Source organism: Cydia pomonella, chromosome 20 (assembly GCF_033807575.1).
Source record: "Cydia pomonella isolate Wapato2018A chromosome 20, ilCydPomo1, whole genome shotgun sequence".
Taxonomy (NCBI): Eukaryota; Metazoa; Arthropoda; class Insecta; order Lepidoptera; family Tortricidae; genus Cydia; species Cydia pomonella.
The window spans coordinates 1,056,054-1,083,627 of record NC_084722.1 but is presented as its reverse complement, the minus strand read 5'-3'; the positions used below and the strand labels follow the sequence as shown (position 1 = coordinate 1,083,627).

Genomic DNA, 27,574 nt, shown 5'->3' with positions numbered 1-27,574 from the left:
TAAGTATATACTTTTTAGGGTTCCGTAGCCAAATGGCAAAAAAACGGAACCCTTATAGATTCGTCATGTCCGTCTGTCTGTCCGATTATTTTAATATTTCTTGAATGTACTTTATTTAATTAACTATTTAGATAAAAGAATCGTTATTTATGAAATGGGGAGTTAAATATCAGAATGGTAATTGTAAAACAAATCCATTTAAAACAAAAATTTAATTGCCTAGCGTAAAACCAAAAAAGAAAATACTTGGAAAGTAAAATGCTCCAGTGCAGAAACGTATCACTTTCTGCACACTTCATCGAACAACAACTCTCTTTCAGAGCAGAAGAAATGAGATATTTACTGTTCATTATTTCATTATTTTCTAATAAACACTCATTCAGCTAAATCATATATTTACACGGTTAATAATTATAACAACAGATCTTTCCCAACAACATCTGACTGATTTCTCAAAATAAAGTAAATAAGTTCCTGAAATCCTGAATCACTGCTGTGAAGTTCATATCGAACGCGTGACTCATTCTATTTGTCACTCATTAAATGTTGAGTAGATTTCGCCGCCCGCCCAACGGGACATTTACACCCACTAAATTAGTATTTTATACAATCGACGGCCCGATTCGAAGAATGAGTAAGACACGTTTAAGATTGTGGAAAGATCTTTAACAGATCGATAGCTAAACGACATGTCAAAATTGACAATTGAAATTGAGTTGCTTTGTGTGGTAGTGCACAGCACAGCGGATGTCATTCCAGATCTAGAGCAGAGCCCAACTGGGGAAGTACCTCCACCTTACAGAAAACAGCAGCCAAATAACACTTGACCCTACTCATAGTGTTGTGTTCCTGCCGGTGAGTAAGGTTGCCAGAGCTCAACGAGGGGGGGAGTGGGTTAGGGTCGGCAACGCGCATGTAACTCCTCTGGAGTTGCACGCGTACATAGGCTACGGATACTGCTTACTATCAGGCAGGCCGTATGCTTGTTTACCACCGACGTAGTATAAAAAAAATCTTAGAAGAGACACACAACTAAACTTCTGTCAAAAAAAATTGACGTTTATTTCGATTCCGCTGTGATCCCAATAAGATCTATCTACGATATTTCTAACGTCAAAGTGACATTTGTTGCCCGAATCGAGCTGCTTCTGTTAGTTATACGACATACAAACGATATCTAAATGAGAACTTATCTAAACCAGAACTTAACGTTACTGTATCTCATTCTTCAAATAGGGCCGATAATAGAGAGCTTTTTCAGTCGAGTACAGTGTTTAGATAACGAAGCTTGCTGAGTTGCCTAAGTAAGGTACGAGATTGAAAAGCTTGATAATATCAATATTTGTATACAATACTTTTTCTACGAGTCATCATAAATAATATTTTTTTACTATAAATCTAAAAAAGTAGTTTTCGATCGCGATGTTTTTTTATCATTATCAGGATTAATAATTGTTGACAATAACAAGATTTTAATCTATTAGTCACTGCAATATTTGTATGACATATAATTATAAAAAGCCCCGTCTTAACTATTCTAAAAATAGGAAACGAAACGTAGTAAATGTCACACTATCGATAACTAATCAGTTCCGTGATAACACACCCAGCTTCGTAGAACAACAGAAAGGGTATACGGTCACGTCTGAAAATATCGATACGAAAAAAGTGACAAAAATATGTATACACGACTTCACTGCTCATATATTAAGCTAGTGAGGTAAGTAAGGTAGATATTTTCAGACGTGACTGTGCGAGTACTACGCGTCGTGATTAGGTCGCGGTCTTTAATTGCTGAGCCATTTAGGGTTCAAGCTAATTTGGTTGCCAATACTAACGGTATGAAATTACCAATGTAAAAAAATCCTAAGCGGCTCAGCAATTAATGTCCGTGACTGTACTTAGGTGTAGTTGGACTAAGGTTACTATCGTACGGCGAACTGGGGTCCATTTCTCGAACCATGGTCCCATTTCTCGAACCATGGGCCCATTTCTCGAACGGTATTAAACTAATAATATTGGTCCACGAACTTTCAAGTCGTATGGGTTACCATGGCAACACGCACGCTAATAATATTAGACTAATATCGTTCGAGAAATAGGCCCCATATTAGGCTAATATTATTAGTGTGTTATCATGGAAATCCATACGATTTGACATTTGGTGGACTTATAAACCATTCGAGAAATGGGCCCCTAATAATCAGTGGGCCCCTTTCGATAGCATAAGGCTCGAAATCTACGTAAATACATGATGGAAATTAAATAAATTAAAAATATAATGATTTGCGAAAAACATATTATATATTTATTATATAACATATGTGTATACCATAGATATTTTTTAGGGTTCCGTAGTCAACATATTACAGCCTTATTTTGCAGTAAGTTTCACAGGTAAAAGTGAAACAGTAACGTTAGTGAGAGTGGAGGTTATTAAACTGCAGTTAACTAATAACCTATCTCCTTCACACGTTAATACCCTTGTTAATTTTATTACCTACTTTACTATGTTCCCGCGCTTTCAGCTTTTCCAATCAATGACAATGGGAAAATCGCGGAGAAATCCACTCATGCGCATACTTTAGACGTCTGCGCGGAATATATGCGTAGGAAGATTATAGCGAAGTAAAATCGAGTAAAATACATGACATCAGGAGTATGAATACCTCGTATTTCAAAATTCAAATTCAAAATTCAAAAATTTATTCTGCAAGTAGGCCTCAAGGGCTCTTTTACAAGTCAATTAAACATTATAGTAACATCATATAGTGACATGAAAAATACATAACAACATTTATAAATACAACAGCCAATACCTGGGTAAACATTGCATTATAATAATGTTAAAATAAATAATAGTCTCTATGCTTAAAAATACATTAAATCTGGAGATGTAAAAGATCCCCAATGTCAGAGTACTAATACTAATAAGATTTGGAGGTGTAAAGTCTCTCCAAGTGTCAAAATAATATATATTTAGATTTTTCAAAGCTTGTTATCGCCTACTGCTGCTGAGCATAGGCCTCTCCTCCAGTACGCCACTTATCCCGGTCCTAGGCCGTTCTCATCCAGAAATGACCCGCAATCTTCCGAACCCAACGAGCCAACGGACGCCAGCCACTCCTTCCGTCTGAAAGCGGCCATCATTCCCTTAACAATTTGGCCTACCTGCCATCACTCTGCCTGGCAACATGTCCCTTCCAGGTCCATTTTAATTTGGTAATGACGTGTCCGGCTTCTTGCACCTTGGTATGACGTCGGATCTCGACATTCCTCACTCGGTCTTGAAATTTGATGCCGAGCATGGCGCGCTCCATGGCGCTCTGTCCCAAGTAGCACACGGGGTGGGAAATAGCTCGTATATCATATCTATTTAGATACTTAAGTGAAATATATAGCCATGACTAAGTTCTATATAGGTGGAAGGAACCCATATAGACCCAATATAGACCAAAAAGGAGAAAAATTGCAGCCTATTTTTGGTTCTAAATTGAATCTATAAGAGATCTCTCGATTACCTTAAGTGGCAATTAGAACTATGGGTGACAGTTATGCGCAGTGAACGATTTATATTGAACGAATGAATGTATTACAATTTCAGTTCGGTCAAGGAGTGATAAATGAGACGCCCAATTTCCTTTGAGTGGCGTGGCAACAATTAAGACAATAAGTTGTGTTTTAAAAGTGAATGTGATCTGCCATTTTAATTTTGGATGTACATATCTGTTTGGTAAAGTGATGAAAACTTCACGTTATACAGGAATTGAAATAAGCACGAAATCCTTGCGAATGATTTTTTACTGTGAAACTATAGTATGGTTTCTTTGTAAATTTCGATGCGCCTTTGATTTGATCCAGGAATATTTAAAAGGAGAGTGCTAAATCAAATGAGGAATTGATACTGATAAGAAATAAAACTGTTAAAAACCTGACCTAATGATTGTAGGTTACGTACAATGTTAAAGTAACATCGTCACAACTATCAAAGGTCTGTGATTATGCGTCAGTGTGATAAAATTCTGTTTAAAATAATTCATTTTCAAGGACTCCATTTGTAAACATGGCGGAACAAAAAATATTTTACAGTGTTTATTTTCACTTATTTGTTCCCTATTTAGAACTATCAGGTCTGAAAATCACTCATTTGTATCTTGCGAGTGGCAAAGCAGTGAATGCTATTGACAGAGGAGGCACCGCAATAGCAAAAAAAAATCTGGGGGCAGGGTAGTGCCCCCGCCAAGACGAGCAAAGCGAAGCGCATGGGCTACCTTTTCTAAAAGCGCTTCGTCGTTATTTTGAACCCTCATAACTTGGGTTCGGATTATACCAGATAAACAAAATTCTCGGGATAATATAATGTCAATAGTGGACTAATTAAGCATAAAAAAATTCAGATGCATAGCTCTCATACTTAAGATTCTGTTCGTATCGGAAAAACCCCGTTTTCGTCACTGACTCACTTCACTCACTCACTGATGATCACCCTTGGGGTACTTCCTGAAGTCCTAGGAAGCAAAAATTTGGTATGTAGCATAGTATTAGTATACAAACAACAAAAGAAATTAAAAAAATGGAAATTCATAGCCCTTAAGGGGGTGAAAAGGGGGGTGGAATTTTGTATGGGTAATCAATAACCGCTGAACCGATTTAGATGAAATTTAGTGTGTAGATAGTTTTTCCTATAGGGAAGGATATAGAATAGTTATCAACCCCAAAATCACCCGTAAAGGTGAAAAGGGAAGGAAAAGGGGATTAGGGGGAATAGAGGAAAGTTTGTAGAGGGGATCAGTAAAAAAAGAAGATTATATAAAAGATGCCCCCAGATACGTATTTCGGGATTTTTAATAGTAAATTTCCCCCAACCATTATATATGTATGTGATAAATATTTAACTATTTGGCCCATTGGTATGTTTTTCTTTGTAATGTGTAATCTTCTTATTCCTGTAATGTATTCATGCACTACCTGTCACTAAAGCTTTTTGTTCTTTATATCCTGCTACCCTAAGGTTGTCTGGAAGAGATCGCTCACAGCGATATGAACGCCTGTTGCTACCTTTATTTACATTGTAAATCTGTTACTGAATTTTTCTTCTGTGGTCCAATAAAGTGTATTTACTCTACTTACTTTACCATTTATATTAGGGGATGGAAGATTGTCATAAGCAACTTACAAAAAGAAGTGAAATCCTATCAAAAACATTTTCATGGAAAATGTTGCCTAGACAAAACCATAAGGCTCGCACTGTCAAAAAGTTATCAGATTTCTTGTAGAGCCAAGCTTCTAACTCTACAAGCCCTTACTTCACAAACTCTACACCTTAGTCAAAATATGTGGCTTGGCCGTTTCGTTACTACAAGTATACTTAGTGAATAAATTTTGCACCTTACGCCCGTGTGACAGTAGCGAAACGGCCATGCCACATATTTTGACTCTTGTTGTAGAGTTTGTGAAATAAGGGCTTGTAGAGTTAGAAGCTTGGCTCTACAAGAAATCTGATAACTTTTTGACAGTGCGAGCCTTATGGTTTCGTCTTGGCAACATTTTGATGAAAATGTTTTTGATAGGATATTATGTATATGACCTAATTTTGGAACTGTTAGATCGTTAGTGGTTTGAAATAAGTGAAAATAACTGCTTTTGGTTTTCAAGAACCTCCTATTGAGACTTAATTATGCGTTGGAGTGGCAATAAGAGTATTTCTAGCCCTTAAAGTTGCAATCACTTTAGGTTCCAAAAGGGCCGTAAAATTATCTCTTTAGCCACTATTGGTGATATACTACTCTATTATACTAGTCATTTGGAATTAAAAGTTCCAAATAAGGGTATGTTCCCACTTATTTGTAGAAGTTGCTTATAAGTGACTTTAGGGCCTTATATAGCACTATTGCTTCTTATTCAGTGACAATTAAAACCTGCATGCAACTTTAAGTAGCAAAATCGACTTTACCCAACCATAAGTAATAAAGTAGAAACAATAAACGTTCCTAAGCAACTACAAGTGACAGGATGAACTCATATACAATTTTGAGTTGTGTTTAAAGGTATAAGTTTTATCAAACACTGTTAAACCACTCATTTAGAACATAAAGCTATAAGATAAGCTGCAAAATTCACTAATGTGCTGCTTGGGGTGCCACTCGAATTGTATGCATAGTCTCCTTAGTGAGCGTCCATGTTTCGGCACCTAAGTCATGGTGGACAGGACACATTGGTTAAAGAGACGAGTTTCAAAGATGATTAAAAAGTAAGTTTATCATATAATTTGAGATTTCATTTTCAAGTTTTTTTTATTCTCTCTTATACAGTATGTATTTTTGATAAGATTGCATAATAATCAAAGGCTATATAGTTCAGGCTTTAATAAATATACTTTAATAATTTTCATCATTCATAATTTTGTAAGTATTTATATCCTCTACTTTCTGGTACCTTGTTGTACATGTTGCTGCATTTGTCATCCTCTTATCACTCTCTCCTCTCATCTACACTTCTTCTTCTTCTTCTTCCGTCCCTGGTCCCGTTATCTGGGGTCGGGTCTCCTCACTCTACGGCGCCAGGTTGATCTGTCCTGGGTTGTCGGTTTTGGCAATTGGGCTTTCTCATCTACTCAAAGTTTTTTTTTATAAAGATAGGCAGGCTTTTGACCACGATATCTCATCTGATGGTAAGTGATGATGCGGTCTACGGTGCAGCACGCTTACCTATGAGATACCTATTTACTCTAGCCTTGAAGAGATTCAGATTGTACTCATACGGAAACACAGACTCGGGCAGGGCATTCCACTCCTAGGCAGTTCGCATAAGGAATGTTGAAGCAAAAAGCTTCGTGCGTATTTGTGGAATACCTACCATGAAGCGATACCAGAGTGCCGATTGTCTGGTAGTCCGATGGTGAAATGGGGATGGACAGTTTTTATTTTTCCATATAAAATAATTCAGCAAGCAAAGTATCAATACTTTATTTGAACTCAAAACATCACATTTAATTACGCGACGTCACAACTGTCACAAATGACCATAATGTACGAAATACATTGCCGCTTGAAATATTTTCAAAATTTAAATATGTTTGGTAGTTAAGACTAAATTTATATTATAATTTATAACATTAAAACCTAGTCTAATTTAAGTTTGCGGTTATATAAAAAATACACACTGTACAAGTTGATTTCATTCATAACTAGAGACCGTAAATTTGCACCGGTTTGAACAAGCAGAATAAAGGGAGGGTGTGTTATGGTATAATTTTAAACATTACTTAATTCACAGTTAAAAAAAAATTACGCACAGAAGGCGAAATTACCTACCTTGTAATCTTAAGAATCTGCAGTATCTAAGCTTTAAAAGACACTGCACCTACTTAATCTTTCTGGTTTAACCCATTGGTTGACTGGCAGAGAATGCCTTAAGGCATTAAGTCCGCCATTTGTACCTTCATGTATTGTGCAATAAAGATTAAATAAATAAAATAAATAAGCTCGGCCAAATTTCATCTTCCCATGGAAATGGAGTTTCGTTCTCATTTTGAACCTACATGTTGCACTGTAATGAAGTTTTTCATATAATACGAAGTGCATGGTGGGGGTAAGTAAAGCGATCCCAGCGCATAAGGTGGTAAAAATTTGAACTAACTGCGGATAGCGTTTTTAACATTTCGTACAATTATATGGCTCGAAATGAAACTTTGATTTACGATTACTACTGAAATATTAATTTAAATTGTATGAAAGGGATCATTGTAATCTGTATGAAATGCTTAATATAACTAACGTATTTATTTTGATAATTGTTAATAATGTATCCATGTAAATAGCTTTGCAAATGCCACATATTACGTGATCTTTTTCTAGAAGTTAAGAATGGATATAGTAAGTTATCTTTAAAAGATAGACATTTAACATCGCGGACTTTTTTGTAGACCTATGAATGAGAAACAACCCCACCATACATTGTGTTGTTATAGCTCAAACGGATTAGGCAGCGTTTTCGATTAACGCTCCTAGCCAGCGTGATTTTTTCCGACAACATCGTTATATTTCAAACAATTTACACAAAACCTTAACAAGTTATATACTTAAGCCTTCCTCAAGAATCACTCTATTGATAGATGAAAGCCGTATGAAAATCCGTTCAGTAGTTTTTAGTTTTGGAGTAGTTTTAAAAGATGTAGTGAATTGACGTTTTCCCCTAGACTTGCGGACACTAGGTTGCGTGACAGTCGTGCACGCTCCCATATCTTTAGTTAGTTTCTATAGTTCTAGCTTATAAAACAAATGAAATAGAGCAAAAATAGATAGAATAGATGATAGATAGAATACTCTTTATTGGCACACCTCAGTTAAAAGATACAAGAAAATAAACAATTGATTAAATGTAGAAGCAGACAACAGGCGGTTTTTATCGCTAAAGAGCGATCTCTTCCAGACAACCTTATAAGTATAAGAAAATCAGTTTTTATGTAAAATTTAATTCGCTGTATTTTTTTTATCTATGGTATCAGAAGCTACATAAACAGAGAGCGCAACTTTGGTGCCGATGACAGACGTATGACGTCAAGCTAAATACAGAGTGTTGTTATCTGGATTATAGATACTTAATAAAATAACAACTTATTAGCCTCTTTAGTTTACTGATATTGAAACTTAAGTTGAAAGTTTTTATACGTACTGGCCACGTCATGTTGGAAATAATAATAAGAATAAGAATAAGAATAAGAAACCATTTATTGCCACACAAAATACAATGTTTCACTTAAAAATAATAATAATAGGCATGCGCGGCAAAAGGAACGGACTCAGCGTACGCTGCGTCAGCCATTTTATTACAAATTGATTGCGCAGCGCTGATTTTCAGTCCGTCCCCTTCACTGAACCACATTGATATGACATGCGGGTTAATGGATTTTTTGTTTTATTACCAGAGATAGCTAATGTATACAATTATAGTACGAAAGAAATAAAGAAATGACAACCAACTTCTGTTTACTAATATTTTTATTAGTAAAATATAATCGAAATATTATTGTTTGAAGTCGCAATGGAGTCTATGCAGCCGTATATGCGTTATTCCCATCAAAAGAAATTGATTTAAATGAAGAATGGTTGACCGTCACCAACATTTGCTCCAGGTGTGGTTATAGTGACCAGTGCGACGCCAATTTTGTTAACTGGCGAGAGATTAAAGAATTATTTAGCCCTGAATGTACGTCTGAAATGTAAGTATATATCTAAATATTAAGAAAAGACTTCGTCATTCAGAGGAACATTTTGTTGTGTTGTTTTATTTACACGCGGAATAATATTTTTTGTTTGAATTAGAATTAGTCATTACTCAATAAAAAATGTTAATCGTTTTTTAATGTTTACATTATTTTTTGTGAAATTACCAATCATTTTTATAAATAAACAATTATATATATATTATCATTATTAAGAATCATTAAGGTGTTACAATGTTGTTTTAAAAAAACATCCTGTATGCGACTTAACGTCATAACGACGTCACCAGCACGAAAGTTTCGCTCTCTGTACGAAAACTAATTAAAGGCATAAATATACCTTATCCTATTGTAAGTACAAAGTTTCAGAGCAATCTAGGTAGTCGTTTCAAACTGAGAGCGTAACTACGTTTGTATGAAGATCAATTGAATAAAATCCGACATTAAAATAAAACCCTTTCTGATCTGAACTGATCAATATCATTTTTTTCTACGTATTGCTTTAAATTAAGCGGTAGAATTTAGTACCAAAATTCCACGGCCCCCTCTTAAATTTGTCTACGATAGTATTGTAGTACACTACCTGGAATCTGTCAAGTTAATCCGATATGTCGAATTTATACCATCTTATAATCATTTAACTGTTCATCAATGAATCTTATTGCATTACAATAAGGTCTATTCTCACTCAGTAGTTTGTATCTTCGTTTTTAAATATACAACATTTTAGTTTTAAGCAAATTGAGGGGTGCATTCTCGCAACATCGACCATTTTTTGTTTAAATCTTTTGTTTGGTATCAATGCGCTATTCATAAAGCTATGCTATTGAACTATTATTGACAGTTTTTAGACGTTCCACGCTGTATAATAAACGATAAAATATAAAAAAATATCGGCCAAGAGCCGACATGCTCAGTGTAGGGTTCCGTAGTTACCATTCTATCAGAATAGGCTAAACGGGGGCTATAATAGAGAAATAGACGTAGAAAAATAATTATTTAGCATAAAAGCTACAATAGTACATTACGATACAAGTGCGAAAAATAGGAAATTCGAAACGAGTGGCGATAAATTAAAACACGACCGAAGGGAGTGTTTTAAATCGACACGAGTTGCGAATTACCTATTCGCACATGTATCGTACAACGTTTTACAGTACATATGGCCCTTTAAATGTTCGACACAGTAACGTAATATGCTACTTCTCGCACTAGTGCTATAAAGTAGCCCCATATGTACTGTAAAGTAAATATTGACACGTACACCATATAGGATGCCGCTCAGCATAAGCCGTGTCTGTTAAACGGCACTGGTGTTCATATAATAATAGCAACAGATAGAATAGCAACAGAACAAGACAGAATATGTGTAAGAAAGGGAGAGAGAGTTAAAAAATATTTCTTTTTGACTATGTCCGCTTATTTATAAACCTTCTTGGGTTATGAGTAAATACTTTTTAAGGTTGTACTTAATAAAAGAGATAAAGGATTTGCAATTTCTGATTGGTGGCGGTAAATTGTTCCAACACTTACGGCCCGACTCGAAGGATGAGATACGATAACGGTAAGTTCTGGTTTAGATAAGTTCTCATTTAGATATCGTTTGTATGTCGTAAATTTGACAGAAGCAGTTCGATTCGGGCAACCAATGTCACTTTGACGTTAGAAATATCGTAGATAGATCTTATTGGGATCACAGCGGAATCGAAATAAACGTCAATTTCGACATGTCGTTTAGTTATCGAACTTTTAAAGATCTTTCCAAAACCTTAAACATGTTTTAATCATTCTTCGAATCGGGCCGTTTGTATGGTTCACTATAAAGAGATGACTGTTGCAATAACTCAAAAACCAATTGCAATAAAAAAAGGCCTATCCAACTATACCTCACACCATTGGGTTAAAGCGAAAAAAAAAAACATTTTGTATGGTACTAAAAAAAAACTTGTATTTTTTATTTCACCGTTTAGTCGCCATCATGCATGATTGGATGATAATTAAATTACCAAATTGCAGCTTTCTAGCACTAACGATCACGGAGCAAAGCCGCGGACGGACGGGCAGACGGTCATGGCAAAACTACAAGGGTTCCTAGTTGACTACGGAACCCTAAAAATGGGCAGATATACGCTACGCAACTTTAGGATTATGATTATTATAAAATCACGTATTGGCTCTATGCGTAAGGCGGCTATGGCATACATCATTGAGTTAAATAAAGTGTACATAGGTTTACTATGTAAAACAGAGTAAACAATTGTTATTTGTTTTGTAAGATCTCCTCGGGCTTATCTAATGTTAAACATATTTTTTTTTTGTCTTAAAATATCTAAATTGAATCACGATCGTTTCAAGGCACGATGAGGGTTAAACAAACTCTGCTATGGAATTAAACACAAAAGTTTTTCATACACGAATGCGAGGAAAATACTAAACGTAAAACATTATAAAACATATTCAAATTATCGTTCTTATTTTTAATCACGGCCATATGAAAATAAGACCAACACTGTAACAAGTTGTATGTTGTATGTTAAATCTGAATCCAACTCCAGTTTCTTTTGGGTAGTTTTATTACATTGTGCTTACGTGTGTTTATGAATGAACAGAATTGCGAATGACTTGGCTGAATGACTATTTGAACTACTACGCATACTTATTGTAATATATTCTTATAAATAACTATTAAATATATTTCTCTAGAATTGACGTGACAGTATTGACCATCGCTACTTTATAATATTATAAATTATAATGTAAATGCATACTGTTTAGAGTCCAGAACCCGGACATGTCAACAGGTGGCCTAGGACTTAAAAATTTTAAACCCGGACTACAAAAGAAATCCCCCCCGAACGCTCCCCGGACGCCCTCTAAACTAGGACAAATCCGGGGAAACCCGGACGGATGGCAACCCTACTCTTCAGGAAAGATCCGTCAGCTACTCAAAGTCCCACCTTTAGTTTAGGCTGTGTATCTAAAATAACGAGATTTTACTCTAAATGTTTCATCTGCTTTGCCGCATCTGATATAAAAAAAAAACATTTATTCTGGTAAAAAAACCCTGCTTATACAATTTTGTTTTCTTCTGCCAAACTGCAAGACAGTTTGTTGGCAGAGGGAACTCCCTTAAATACAGATGGGTTAGCTTATTGCTTAGTTAATTAATAAGTTAGTACGGTACATCTTATAGCTTATTGTGGTGGTAATTTAATTTTGTTTAATAGAAACGTTTTCAATTTACATTTAAACATTCTAAATGATTTACATTCCTTTATATCATACGGTATTTCATTATACAATCATTTGTTCATTCATTTGTTCCTCGCAATTAGGTATTACGAGAAAATCATAAGTTATAGTAGAATGTTAACTGTCAAAAGGTGTCATTTCTATTTTAATCCCATCAAAAATAAACCGTATTATTAAAGCAAGAAAGCTCATTTTGAAGTAAAGTGACGTGGAAAATAAGTTTTTTCTAGTAATCAGTTATAGTCTGTTAGCTATTGTTTGAGGGAAATCGTGTGGGAACTAGTTTTTGTGCGAGTATCTTACGTTGTAATTATGCTTAAGCTAACTGTAACACTGTGTAATAGAAGTTCTTCCAATATGTCAATAATAAAGGTTTGGCAGTATTTTGACTTGAAGAAAAACGCTTTAAGCATTCAGTTATTATTACTATATAAATAAGCCATACCAAACAATGAACCTGTTGCATTCGCAGCCTGTATCACGCGACCAAAACGTCGTAAGCGCCGTGAAATTCATATCGCTTGCGCATTTAGGTCGCGAGATTCAGGCCCAGCTTACATTGTTTGTTATCGGCGGACAACAACTCATGGCGCAAAATACTGGTTCCCTGTGCCAGTCTTATACGTAGTAGGTAATAATAGTGAAGTAACTTTAAATGGAATGAACGGGGAAGCCTAGCCAAGATGTCTGACACAGAACATCGATAAATGCCAAACGAAAAGAAAAAAAGTCGTGTGACTATCTCTTTTCATTATTTGTTTTTAAATTGGCGTATTCTAGCAACGATTGTAATGAAAGCTATGTCCCCTGTAGGGCTAAGATGGTACCATGCTGCCACTGCAGATCAATCGAAAGTTCAAAATAATTTAAAAGAATGAAGTAAATTGAAAGCTCAAAAAACCGCAGTCAAATAACGCTAGACTTATAGTGTTGTGTTCCTGCCGATGAGTAAGGTTGCCAGAGCGGTGAGTGCGAGTGAGAAAGAGTGCGGTGAGGGTCGGCAACGCGCATGTAACTCCTTTGAAGTTGCAGAAGGCTAGGGAGACTGCTTACCATCAGGCGGGCTGTATGCTTGTTTGCCACCGACGTAGTATAGAACAAATATATAGAAGCAATTTTATTGAAGCCCCGAATGATTATATATTAGGTACCTACTTTATTGTTCACCTCATTTTGTTGCAATGTAAATATTACACTTGTTTATGGTTCTATAAATTTCCCACTGTTAGGCAACGGCTCCTATGTCTCACCAGTCTTATCCAGTGCACACTCTCGCCACTCTTCAAAAAATTATCAAGTTCGTCCCGTCATCTTCGTTTTGAGGGCTATTTTGTGGGATCCAATCGCAATAAAATTATATAATATATGTTTGCTGGTAATATTGCAGAGCAGAAGACGATTTCACAACTTGGGCATAAAATTTGCAGTTAAAGTGCTGGTTCAAATATTTATATTGTGCGTACATAATAGGGAAATACCGTCTGCGTGAAATATTACAGTTCCTGACAATTAAATTCATTATCACATATGTATTTTGTAATACTCGTAAGTATTGCTTTTATTACAAGCTTTTATTTAACTTGCCCTGTTAGTATATACGGGACAAATCTTGCAAGTTAAATTTGACCCACTTCCCGGTTTCCGATGAAGCCGAAAATTTGCATACATATGTAAGTCGGGTGACAATGCAATATTATGGTACCATCAAGCTGATCTGATGATGGAGACAGGAGGTAGCCATAGGAACTCTGTGATAAAACAACGCAACCTAATTTTGTTTGGGGTTTTTAGAATTGTCTCGATGAGTATTAGTTGCCTGTGGAAAAAAAGTACAGTCAGCGACAAAAGCTTGTACCAAAAATGAAATTTTTGGCAAAAACTTATAATTTATAGTGCCTTATTTAATTTTTTTTTCTTACACCATTCATGGGAAAAAATCCACACCAACTGGTAAAGGCCCTCTTGTGTTTAAAAACAAATGAGAAAGTTGCTCTTTATCCACATGTGGGGCAAAGTAATCAGATGTAAATTTTGAGGTTTCCTTATGTTAGCTGGTAGAATTGACTTTTAATTGATAATTTTTTTATAACGTTCATTTGGATTTGATTTGGTTGGTTTTTTTTTTGTATTTCATAGTTAGTATTTTCCTCACGTTGGTGTGGGGAAAAATGTTGAGTTTCACTCGGAGGCAAAGATTGTTTAGCCCTCGTGTCTTGAAACTCTCGCACCGCATTTCTCGAACTACTTTCTACGCTCATGGTTCAATTCTAGAATCTTTCGCTTGCTCGGGTATCAATATTAGCACGAGCGGTTAAACAACAACTTTGCCCCCTTGTAAAACAATTGTAAAACAATTTGCTTTTATAGATGTTGTAGTCTAAATTCAGATCCCGGGTTTGAATCCTGGTCATCATCATCTTCCTCGCGTTATCCCGGCATTTTGCCACGGCTCATGGAAGCCTGGGGGCCGCTTGGCAACTAATTCCAAGAATTGGCGTAGGCACTCGTTTTTACGAAATCGACTGCCATCTGACCTTCCAGCCCATAGGGTAAACTAAGCCTTATTGTGGTTAGTCCGGTTCTCCGAAGATGTTTTCATTCACCGAAACACGACGTAAATATCAAAGATATTTCGTACATAAGTTCCGAAAAGCTCGTTGCTATGAGCTGGGCTTTGAACCCGCGACCTCTGGATTGTAAGTCGCACGCTCTTACCTAAGCCACCAGCAGCTTTAACACGGTCATAATTTTATCACTTGTCACTATGCATGTCACTTTCGCACTTGCATACTTGTTAGAAAGTGACAGGCATGGTGATAAATGATAATTTGAATCCTGTAAGGGTAAGATGGTTGGCTCTTTATCATTTCTCACCATGCCTGTCACGCTCTATCAAGTATGTAAGTGCGAAAGTGACGGGTATAGTGACAAGCGACAAAAATGGAGCCACTGCTGGTAAGGGCATATATTTGTGTGTCTATCACGAATATTTTTTGTTCTGAGTTATGGATAATTTCTATGTATTTATCTATTTATATCGTTACATGTTTTTGTTGGTAATATGATACCACTAAGGGCCACCCCACACTAGCGTCTCCCGAGCGTCGGCGTCCAGTCAACTCTATGGCTGCTGCTCGACGCAACGTTGGCGCAACTGCGCAGCAACGACGTCATTCTCCATAGCGCCGACTAGAAGCCGACGCTAAAAAGACGCTACTTATTATTAGTGCTTTTCTTGCCTCTACTAATAATTTCACAACACGTTTTCTCAGAAACGTCGACCATACATCCAAGGACGCTAACCCGTGCGATGCGTCCAAAATGAAGTAAACGAAAAAACTCCATTAAGATTGATCTCGGAACTGCACGCGCCAAGGTCACCCGCGCGGACGCAGGGTTGGTTGAGACTTTTTACTTTTAATTTTGATGTATCGATTTAAATTACATACATACACACACTCATTTATTAAATATATATTTATTTTATACAATATATATGGGAGAGGCCTTTGCCCAGCAGTGGGACACGAAATCAGGCTAGAAAAAAAAAATACGAGTATATATATAAAACCACAAATGCATTTTTGAGGGAATGTTTTTGGGAGTTTTTGAAACATTTTGAATATAATTTTTAATATTTAAGTTCCTTGTTGCAATAATATTTTTGATTGTGAATATTTTAAGTACGTACCTACCTAGCACAAAGTGAAAAAGTGTCATTATAAATGTAATATTTTCATAGAAGCTTGATGACTTTAATGATGACATTTCCACACTATGTAATTTGAAACTCTATTACTGTTATAGGAATCTAAACATTTTTTTAAATGTTTAAACCTAATATTTATGAAGGCAATATGGAAGAAATTCGAATAATAATTAATTATAGCTATGCGCTCTTTTTACCGGTATATTACCTTCACATATTTAATTAGAAATGCGATGAATAAATAATTCTGAATCAATGATCTTGGCCTTAATAATAATTCTAGAAATGTTTGTTCGAAATAAACAGAAATTACGTCAATTCCTTAACTTAGAATGGTTTATTGCAAACCAATAAGGAAAACAGTACTTAATTCAATGTGTAAGTTATTTCAGTTCGTTATTGAAATTGTAATTTTGTTTATTATATTCGTTGTTGAAAAAAGAAATCAGTAACCAGGTAATAAAAAACTTCTTAAACTCCTGAAACCTAGAAGTACTATTGTATTGTTTTTAGATTAGGAACCTTTAATTACTCATTGAAAGTTCTAAACAAATTATAAAATATGTATAAAACATTGTATGCTTTATGGTAATTATGGCTCATACGGTTAAACAATTAAAATATTATTGGCAGCCCTCAAGAGCCAGCCCTAGCGGTATCCACGCTGCGCCAGCGCCGTCACCCGGCAGTACACTCGCGACTCCCGCGCTCGACGCACGCCCGATCGACTCGCGAAACTTCGAAATTTAAAAATATTGTAGTGACAGTGGTGCTTTTTGACGGATTTTATTTGACACTGGGACCAGTGGGACTTTTTTATTTTCAAAGGTATTTTTTTATATTTGTAGTTTTAGAGTGCGGATAATGTAATGTTAAAATTTAATTATGTCAATTAGGTACAGGTAGTAAATGTAAATAATAGTTATATAATTTATACTATACATATAAAACGATGCATTTTTGTGTTGCTAATTCATATAATATTATTTATCTTTGTCCAGCTTAGCATACTATTTATTTAATATTTTCTAGGAATGGTAAACTGAATTAGCATGATATTAAATGAATATTCTGACATTTTGAGCACACTGGCTTATTAAAGTAGAAAGATAAGCAAAATAAGATCTAAAGATTAGTGTTCTCAGAAACCAATTCTAGGAAACAAAAAGTTTACAAACCGGTTTTAATAAAATAAAACAAAACTAAAAAACTGCACCATCGCGAATCTTATATATTCTAGTACATCAAATATAAATAAATAAATAATTGATGGATTCAACGATAAGCGCCAGTCTCTATTGTTTTAATTAAATTTTATACTGAATTTATCAACAAAAAATTGAATCTTTCGTTTACAATATATTCTACGAGTATTTGTATCATTCACCAATTCAACATATTCAGTTTTTTTCTTATAAATAATTCAAATAGCTAAAAAATCCGTGCACAGTGGTTACGCCGCAGGATTTTCAGGGCAAAAAGTCTCCTAAACGACACAAAAATGTTTATCTTCTGCGATAAATGATAGTTTATCGGAATTATTGACGTCACAAAATTAATTTTTGTAATCCACATCGGACTTCGATTCGCACTTTATGGTGATTGCCATTTATTGATAAGGCTTAAGATTAAATTAATTATTGGCAAGCTCTTATTTCCTTTATTACTCAAAACTTTTCGCGGCACCAGATTAATTTTAATTCGTTTGAAATATAATTGTAGAGGAAGAGTTTTTTTTCTTATTATTCAAGAAATATTATTTAATTGCCTAGTAATTTACTGTCTGTAGGAAATAAATACCTAAGTTTTTACCAGGAAAATGGCATGTTTATATTTCAACACTAATAAATCTATTTATATATTGTGTCAAAAAACTATTATATGCCTTATTATTATTAATTATTTATTTCTGATAAAATTTTATCCATATAATTGTTATTTCTACATTTTCTACGTTGGTAACTTAACTACTAGGTACATTACTTATTTATAACTCTTAATAATTGCCTAATAGTAACGTAAATGCTATTTTATTTCTATATTTATTATCCGCCGATAAGTAGAGTTTAAAAACTATAAAAAATGTATTTGTTATTGCAGATAAGGATACTATTATAATTATAACAATGAATAAGATAGTATTAGAAGAAACCTGTGGTATTAATTCACTTTTAAAAGAAACCGTTAAATTACAATACTTAATATTATTATCATAATATGTTACCAATAGTTTAGGTTTATATATTTTGTGACATTACAAAAATAAACCAGAACGAGACCTTATTGATATAATTAATTTAAAAAAATATCTATATTACCATATAATGATTCTACTTTGCTCCCCTCTCGGTAATTAGCTCCTATTTCCTTAAATGATTTAACACTAAATATATTCAAATATTACATTTCTATTGTGTATGTATACAGGGTGATTCATGAGACGTGAGCTGGACTAAGCCTACACAATCAGTAAATGTTAATGAATCGTTCACCATCATATTTAAGTAAAACAATCACGCTTTTTATCTGTTATTTAACTTTTTCTTAAGGACAAATTTGATTATCTACAATCATGGACACCCTACAACACTTAATTAACAAAGATAAAACCTCTTTAACCGTTATGACAGCACTTTGATTATGAAGTAAATAAAATGTCACACTTGAGTGAGATACGATTTTATAAAAGTAACCAGACTCCGATGACATTCAATTTGTCACTTATTATGGATAAAACAAAGAGGGTGACCATAAATATCGTAAATAAAATAAAACTCTTTTTTTTGAACAGTAAAAATTAAATTAACGTTAACCTCACAAATACTGGTACGAAACAGTTGCTGATAATTTACCGAATATGCAGGCTTGATCCTGCTCACGTCTCCTGAATCATCCTGTATACTTAGGTAAACGCATTCATAACTTTGCGCCCCTAAGTAAACAATATTCATAATTTCTGTGGATTCGTAATCTGGAGCAAATTAGGACCATTTTACGGTTTGAATAATATTAGTAAGTGAATGCTCAAGAAGTCAAGACTTGCAGCTAAACCAGAGGACATTAGTAGATTATAATTAAACTCGGAATCCCACGGGAAGTGTCGTTATCGCTATTCCGGGACATAGTTGAGGTTTAGCGCTGGAATATATCAATTCGAGACGTTGAGTTGAGACATACAGCAGTAAAAATACTTTTCGGAAGACGTTTGGCGTTTAGGAGTTTGGCTATGACTATAAAGTTGATGCATCATGCATTTCGATCTGAACGATAAAAAGTTTGAACTGTTCGGAAGTTATGGTCGTAATTGTCTACGTGACATGAAAAAGACAGTGTTCGTCTCTTTTAATCGCGTGGTTATAAAAAAAGACACCTATTTTATCACGTGGATAAACATATAAAGTATGATTGTCATTGTCATATATTTTATCAAAATACGAAAATTAAATATATAACAACGTTGTCTTGTCCTAATTTAATTGGTACAAAATAAAATGTGTTCTTTGTTTCTACTCCATAGCTCCACTAAGCAAATATTCGAAAATATTTTTTTGTTAAAAATCTTCGTATATATTGGCGAATAAGATTACAAGTAGGTACCATAAGTATATTTGCGTATAAATTGACCTTCTAATCGTGTGACCCAGAACTTAATATTGATCTCAGTACATTAATTTAATAAAAAATAGACTTAACTTTAATTTACATAATCCAATAAGCAATAAAAAGGGTCACGAATTCTAATTTAATTGAGAGGTTATTTTAAATAATAAGGGACATCAAAAATGGTATTATGTCATTGTACGGACCGAAACGATGCCATAAATAAAATTATGGTAATGTTTGTGTGTGAGTCACTGTAACGTATGATTATTTATTTATTATTTCGCGTAAATTATAGGAAATATGAGTTTCAGTTAAATTTAGTAATGGTAACATAAATGTACTTATTATTTGCTATAAAGGGTAAATCAAAATTAGTTTATACAATAAGTCATTTGCCTGTTTATTAAAACTAAACGAATAAATGACACATCATATTGGTTAGTCATTTATAAGGATATTTTACTTCACTTTCATTAACGATAATACGAAAGTGGGGCACGATATAGTGAAACATATGCGATACATATAAAAATTAACTATCAAGGACTGATAAGATTTAGTCACAATTTTCTAGGAACAACACTGGTCTGTTGACTGATTCTGCTGGTGATAAATATCGTTCTGATTAAAATGCTCGTAAATTTGGTGCGTAACGAACAATTGCTTTGTGTAACCTTCAAAAACAATTGCTGAAGACACTGAAAGGAGATTTAACCTTCATTTTATAATTTGAGTTTAATTGCATGTGTAGTAAATTAAATATAATTACTTTCCGTGATATTACAGTTAAAAGTTTTAAAGTTTTGTATAAACTTCAGATGAAACATATATATACTGTTTCTCGCCCAGTGGTAGACTGGTAGAGTCTACCACTATAGTCTACGAGCACAATATTATTATTAATTTTCAAAACATAATGTGATATTTGTTGTTTTGTTGATATGTGGTTGTCTGGAAGAGATCTTTATAATAATACAGGCGTCTGTTGCTAACTTGTTTATGTTATTGTTTTATTCTTTGTCGGCATAAACAATATTTGTTTCACATTGTAATTTAAAATAAATATCTTAAAAACTCGTCTCAATTAATTCGCATTACTTACTTTCCAAAATTAAACGTCTCATTTTTCATACAGTTTGATAATACAATTTAACGCCATTTTTATAGAGATATGGATACCTAAGTTTATTCGTGGCCAAAAATATAAAGTAACACTGCATGCACTGTTAACTGTTAAGCGTTAAGGATTATTTTATCTTCTTCATGAATTTATGTCAATGCCTCCCGGAGCCTTAAGCTCTCCGAATAATCTAACTAATTGTACCTAATTAATAAGTGGTGAACGGTGTTGGTCACACATACTGTAAACAGTGTTTAAAATACTTTATATTTAAGCCTTTATTGTAGTGAATTTTTGTTTACCTAAATAAAAAAAATAAAAAATAAAAAAAGAGACACAAAGAAACTTATACATAACGTTAGAACATACGTAACGTTACGTTGTGTAATAATCTATAATATTTATTTATTTATTTATTTTATACCTGAAGTATTACTTTATAATACACACCTGAAGTATTATTTTATTCTCATACCTTATTATGATTATGTCATACTTTATTATGTCATCCCAGTAAATATGATAAAAAACTTTAAAAAAATTATTCGTTTCACCCCTTTTCTTGAAGACAAATCGTTGTGACACGTACATTAAAGCCCACAGCCGTACATTGCCGAGTGACCTCGCGGCCCGGAAGCACTGCAGCCTCGCGGCGACATTTGAGATATGGCTGTGTCGGACAAACTGTTTCTCTATTTAATTTAACTCCTTACTGATTACCACGGGTACTATTGTTTTATTTTACTATAACTATGACTACAATGTTTTTGTTGAAGAGACTCTAAATTGACTATCGTTTTAGCCACAAATATTAGTAAGTAAATCGGATGTTATGTAACAAGCTAAAAAATAGATTTATATTTAGACTTTTAGTCTTATAAAATTACACTATAAATTATGCTAAACTAATCTACATTAATTTATATTATGATCGTCATGAATTAATATTTATATAATATTATTTAATAAATTAATGGACATAATTCATAAAATCTCCTAAAAATATTCAATAAACTTCGCTTTCGACAAAAAAGAACATTCGACGACGCTTTCGAACATTTTGCCCCATTATGAAACATTTTTTTCTCTGAAGAACGATTTTTTTTTCTCTGTGCAAAAATTTAATCATTCTCTAAATATTTTTTTTAAAGGAATGAAAAATAGATGTTTCAAAATTTTACATCAATATTACATAGTTTAAACATTTTTACAACGAACCTTTAAACACATAACGCACCTTTAAGATTATTTCTCATGAATGAAAGATATCAATATTAAACGAAGTATCACTATAAAACGGTGTTGTTTAGTCAAGTACTAACTGTTCAAGGCTATCAACGATTTCTAATAAATAAGTCTATTCAAAGCCCATACTCCATTATCAATCGGAAGCTAAAGCATACCATTCACAAACCAACAAGAATTTCTTTCTTATCACAACAATGGGCTGCTGTGCCGGTATCAGAAGCTATAAATAATCCAGACGATAAGCGAATTCCATAATTATGGACCGGAGTAAATAGCTTCCAATCTTTAGCATTTACGACTGCGATCACTAGTTTTATTTCCTTTTTAATGCGCTGGTATAATTACTAGATATGAAATATAAATACAATTTTACCGTATTTGTTTTGTATACTATTTAATTTTATTTTCATTTTGATATTTTGTTTTATAATGTAATTTATATATAATGTATGTATGTATGTTTTAATGTAATGTTTTGAAAAGATGTGTCCCGCCGAGTTTCTTGCCGGTCCATATTGGGATACCCTCCTCCAATTGAGGTGGGATTTAAATCTTCTCGGGTCAGAGGTGTAGGGTTAGAGCCGGTGTAGCTTTATTTGCCGTTCATAAGCGCATTGTAATATGCCTACTTGAATAATAAACTATCTTTATCTTATCTTTATTCATTTTCCTTTTCTTCATCGTTTTTATTACCGCATTCTAGAGATAGATGCAAATAATTTTAAAGGATAATTCAATCATCACTTACAGTGCTTAACCAATATATCCTTCCAAGACCCAGAGTCATTTAGTATACAGTTTTGAATTTGGAACCTTCTTTTATTCCATTACAGTTTGCTTCGATGTGATTTTGTTATGTTTTGAAAGGATATCGGGACTTGGTAGTTTATGCCAATAGGGCGTTTTTAACCCACTTGCCTGTAACCTTATGGCTCCTCAACACGATGGCCCAGCGTAGGCCAGTCCAAGGGACGCATTTATGCGTTAGAGGGAGCAAGTGATATTGCTATCTCATCCCACCGCATAGCTGCGTACCTTAGACTGGCCTACGCTGGGCCATCGTGTAGAGGAGCCCTTAAGGAGTTGAGTTCAGAACAAAAACGAGTTCTGGGCTATTTTTGGAATCATTTTTTGACGTAGTTAAAGAAAATAAATGACCCAAACAAATATGAACAAAGGTTGTCTGGAAGATATCGCTCTTTACCAATAAGACCGCCTGTTGTTTTTTAAGCTGTATTTTTTATTGGGGTGTGCCAATAAACAGTATTTTATCTATCTATCTATGACCATCGACATTATTTTCCACGGATATTTCAGACATAAAAACGACATTGTAAATCCACTCTATTATTAAACTGTTTACCTAATAATCTTGTTAAGTTGTTAGGAACCACTCGCGCGCATCGCTCAATAACGCTTACTTCACGCACATTACATGTTCTCTGCTTATGTAAATATATACACAATAATAATACTAAAAGGTTCTAACTTTAATCACCTCCCAGTAGGTATATAGTAAAGCCTCGATAATCCGTACACAGACTAATCCGAAATGCCGAGTGACCCCTATATTTGATGGAAAAAGCCTTTGCTTGGTCAATAAATAGAATTGGACTATAAATTTGACGAGTACTTAAAAGGATTTCTTATTTCACATCACAATTATGTAGTGTTGAGTGGTTTTGTTACTAAGTTTATTTGTTTTTGTAATCTTTGAGTATCTTTAAATATATTTTTTCAGAATATACGTATGTTTTATTGTCTAACATACTATAACGCAATGTTCCATGAGTCCGAACAGCGGTGGTTTTTTCGAAGTACGGATTATCGAGGGCCTACTGTACCTACAACTTTTTGCAGGTTTTGATTAAAATGTGCCCTTGTATAGTCTATTTTCATTTCATCAATTTTAGGTAGATACATTTTGTTGCTGTTACCACTATTTTCCACCTGAAGCGACAATTTGTAAACCTTATTTGCATAGCCATAAGATTCATTTATGAACAGTCAACAATGTTATTATGCGGAAGGATAAACTGCTAATTTAATTTGTCTGTCAGTTGTCGGATGTATGTTAGATTTTTTGCTCGTTCGGAAATGATTATTTTTAGATGGTGAGTGATCGATAAAACGTCATAACTTGACCGTTTTGGTGCCTTATCGCATTGAGGTGTCAAAGTGATTTGAATATGATGACTGGAAAAAATGCCGCTACCTTGAGTATTAAGACAGCCTTAAGAATCCGCAACAAGCTCGGCCGAATCTCACCTTCCCATACAAACGGAGTTTTGTTCTTATTTTAAACTACGTGTTGGATTGTAATGAGATTTTTCACATACAATGACACGAGGTATATCTATGCCTGTAGTTAGATTATATATTTCTAGCCTCTAAAACAAACGAAATAGAACAAAAACATGTTTTTTATGGAAAACATAAATTCGCTGTATTTTTTTAACTCTGGTGGCTGAAGCTGCATAAAATAATTACACAGGCACAAAGTTTCAGAGCAATCTAGTTAGTCGTTTTAAAATGAGAGCGTAGGTAACTAAGTTTGTATGGAGAATAGAGCATTCTGCGGACTGTTAAATGGATATAAAATATAAAGACATTAGATACTAATTTTTTTTTGTCATTTTACTCTGTATTCTGACCCTACACCAATTAGGATCTTTCGGTTTGGCTCATGGTTGACTGGTAGAGAATGCCTTCTGGCATTAAGTCCGCCATTTGTACTCTTCATGTATTGTGCAATAAAGTTTAAATAAATAAATAAATAAAATAATTTAACCCTTCACAGACTTCGCAAGCGACGAATGTAGAAAGAAACCCCACGACATAAGCAAAATTCCTATAAAAATATAACGTTTGTTTTGTTTGTACACTGTATGGATGCCAAGTCGGTACAGGGTTAGAATATGGCCAGTTATGGCCTCTTCATACGTCTCCGATAATTGCATGCGACATATACACATTGCGGCATTTGATCGATGGATTGAATTCGTTACTTTTACTTAGCCAGCAATTCTCTAAAATCACGTGTCATATGTTGCAGTTGCAACGTCTCTCTCAACGTCTAGGAGAACTTTTGGTACCGCAGAATTCGCTCTAGAATTATTCCAGGTTCACTTGGTTATTATGGAAATGTATACATTGTCCAGATATATATGCAGAAAAAAACGGCCGTGTTATGCTGGTATTATTATAGAAAAGAAGTAAATGATAGATTTGCTGAATTGTGCAGTTTTCAATTAATTTATTGTTATTTTTGATATAAAGTTAATTTAAAATTACTTAAAAAATAAACCTGTTTTTTGTGGCAATTTAGCAAAAAACCTGTGAATTGGAGACGTAGAATTTGGATTTTTAAATAAAAAAACCGTATTAAAACCCTTCTTCGATCTTCATGCATTATTTATTTCTAACAATAAAATCATTCACAACCAACATACTGCACTTTCCCATCTGCCATTACTACCGAAACTAACGATATTGGTTCCAATAAAAATAACGATTCACTCCATAATGAGCTCAGAAAATGGGACCACCCTTTAGTAAAATTTAAATAAATATCACATAAATCTTTGATGCGCCATTAAGGGTCGCGATGTTCAACATTAAGGACCTTTAAGTCCTCTAAATTATGATTTAGCATATAAATGTGATTCTAATTTGTTTACGCCCGTTTCGTCTTAATTGGGGTAAGCTTGAACCACTGTCCACAATGTTTACATTTGCCTTAGACTTTTGTATTTATTTTCTGTAAGATGAAAGATAAAGATAAATATCAATTTATTCAAGTAGAATCTTTTGGATCTCTTGCATCGTCAATATCTAAAATTTTATCTTAAACATGCATAATTACAATAAAAATGAATTGAAAGGAGTAAGTAAAATACAAGGGAATGTCTACAAATCACAAAATAAAAATACATTGCCATTTTAAAATTTCTTAAAGGTTCTAAGATAAATTTGTTTTAATTTTGTCCAATTGGGGTCGGCTTGTGGAACCACTGTGTAAGTACAATATTTAAATTCGCCTTAGATTTGTCGTATTTATTGTCGATGGTCCTGGGTTCAAATCCTGGTAAGGGCATTTATTCGTGTGAATAGCATGGATATATGTTCCTGAGTCATGGGTGTTTTCTATGTATTTAAGTATTTATCAATATTTATATATTATATATATCGTTGTCTAAGTACCCTCAACACAAGCCTTATTGAGCTTACTGTGGGACTTAGTCAATTTGTGTAATAATGTCCTATAATATTTATTTATTTATTGTCTTATTTTTAAAGCTACTAAGATAAAACATGACACCATAACACTAACCCCGATTTTCGTTTGACAGGACATCGGTGTTGGTCTGTTTAACATATGGTTAATTTTTTAACTTGAAGATGCTCCGGTCAATCTATTTTAGACCTTATTAGTGTGAGTCGAGGTTGAAGTTATGACTTATGGGGTGTATATTAAAATAGACTGTGCGGGTGATGCGCTGTAAACAGATTAGCCTAGTAAAGGTGTAGGGTTAGCAGAAAAATGTGTTAGTAATGTAATAAAATGTTTTTTAGTTCACAAATGATTTTATTATGTAATATATACATATATGTATAATAAAAATGGTTTTATTATGTAACATATATATAATATATAATAAATAAAGCGAGGCGATACTTTACTCCGGGGCAAAGACTGCTGCTATATAAATCGCAAGTCAGGCGCGCTGTACGAATCGTTGACGATCCGACACTCACAAGCGGTATTGAACCTTTAAGTCTAAGGAGAGACTTTGCCTCCTTGTGTGTGTTCTACCGCTTGTACAATGGGCTGTGCTCTGAGGAATTGTTTGACATGACATTTAACATAAGTTTCCCCTTAATATTGTGTTCGTAAAAGACAATGTTGTAATATAAACAACACAAAATCGCTTTTAGTGTACCAACTGTAGAAATATTCAAGCTTACATAATCTATGAACTTTCCAAAAGATCATAACTTTAAAAAAACCTGCAGTTGATATTGAATCGTAAGTCATTACAAATATGGTACACTTGTAATAAAAGTATATTACAGTACATATGGGGCTACTTTATAGCACTAGTGCGAGAAGTAGCATATTATGTTACTGTGTCGAACATTTAAAGGGCCATATGTACCTACTGTAAAACGTTGTACGATACATGTGCGAATAGGTAATTCGCAACTCGTGTCGATTTAAAACACTCCCTTCGGTCGTGTTTTAATTTATTGCCACTCGTTTCGAATTTCCTATTTTTCGCACTTGTATCGTAATGTACTATTTTGTGATGATATTTAGGGGGTGTTGTGAAGGGTTGTTTGGCTTTTATCAGACGAGTGGTTTTTATGATTTATACTGTTTACCCTACATGGCCGAAATGTTGCTATTTTGCACGTT

At 34.0% G+C, this 27,574-nt stretch overlaps 1 protein-coding gene across 1 annotated transcript in view; it reads left to right on the top strand.

Annotated features, from left to right (window-relative positions):
- The first annotated feature begins 16,864 nt into the window (after positions 1 to 16,864).
- The window catches only part of LOC133529077 (GAS2-like protein pickled eggs), a 143,453-nt gene continuing 132,743 nt past the window's right edge, over positions 16,865 to 27,574 (top strand). The window contains exon 1 of the mRNA XM_061866694.1: positions 16,865 to 17,012. The gene's annotated coding sequence lies outside the window, so the exon portion shown is untranslated. The remainder of the gene's footprint in view (positions 17,013 to 27,574) is intronic.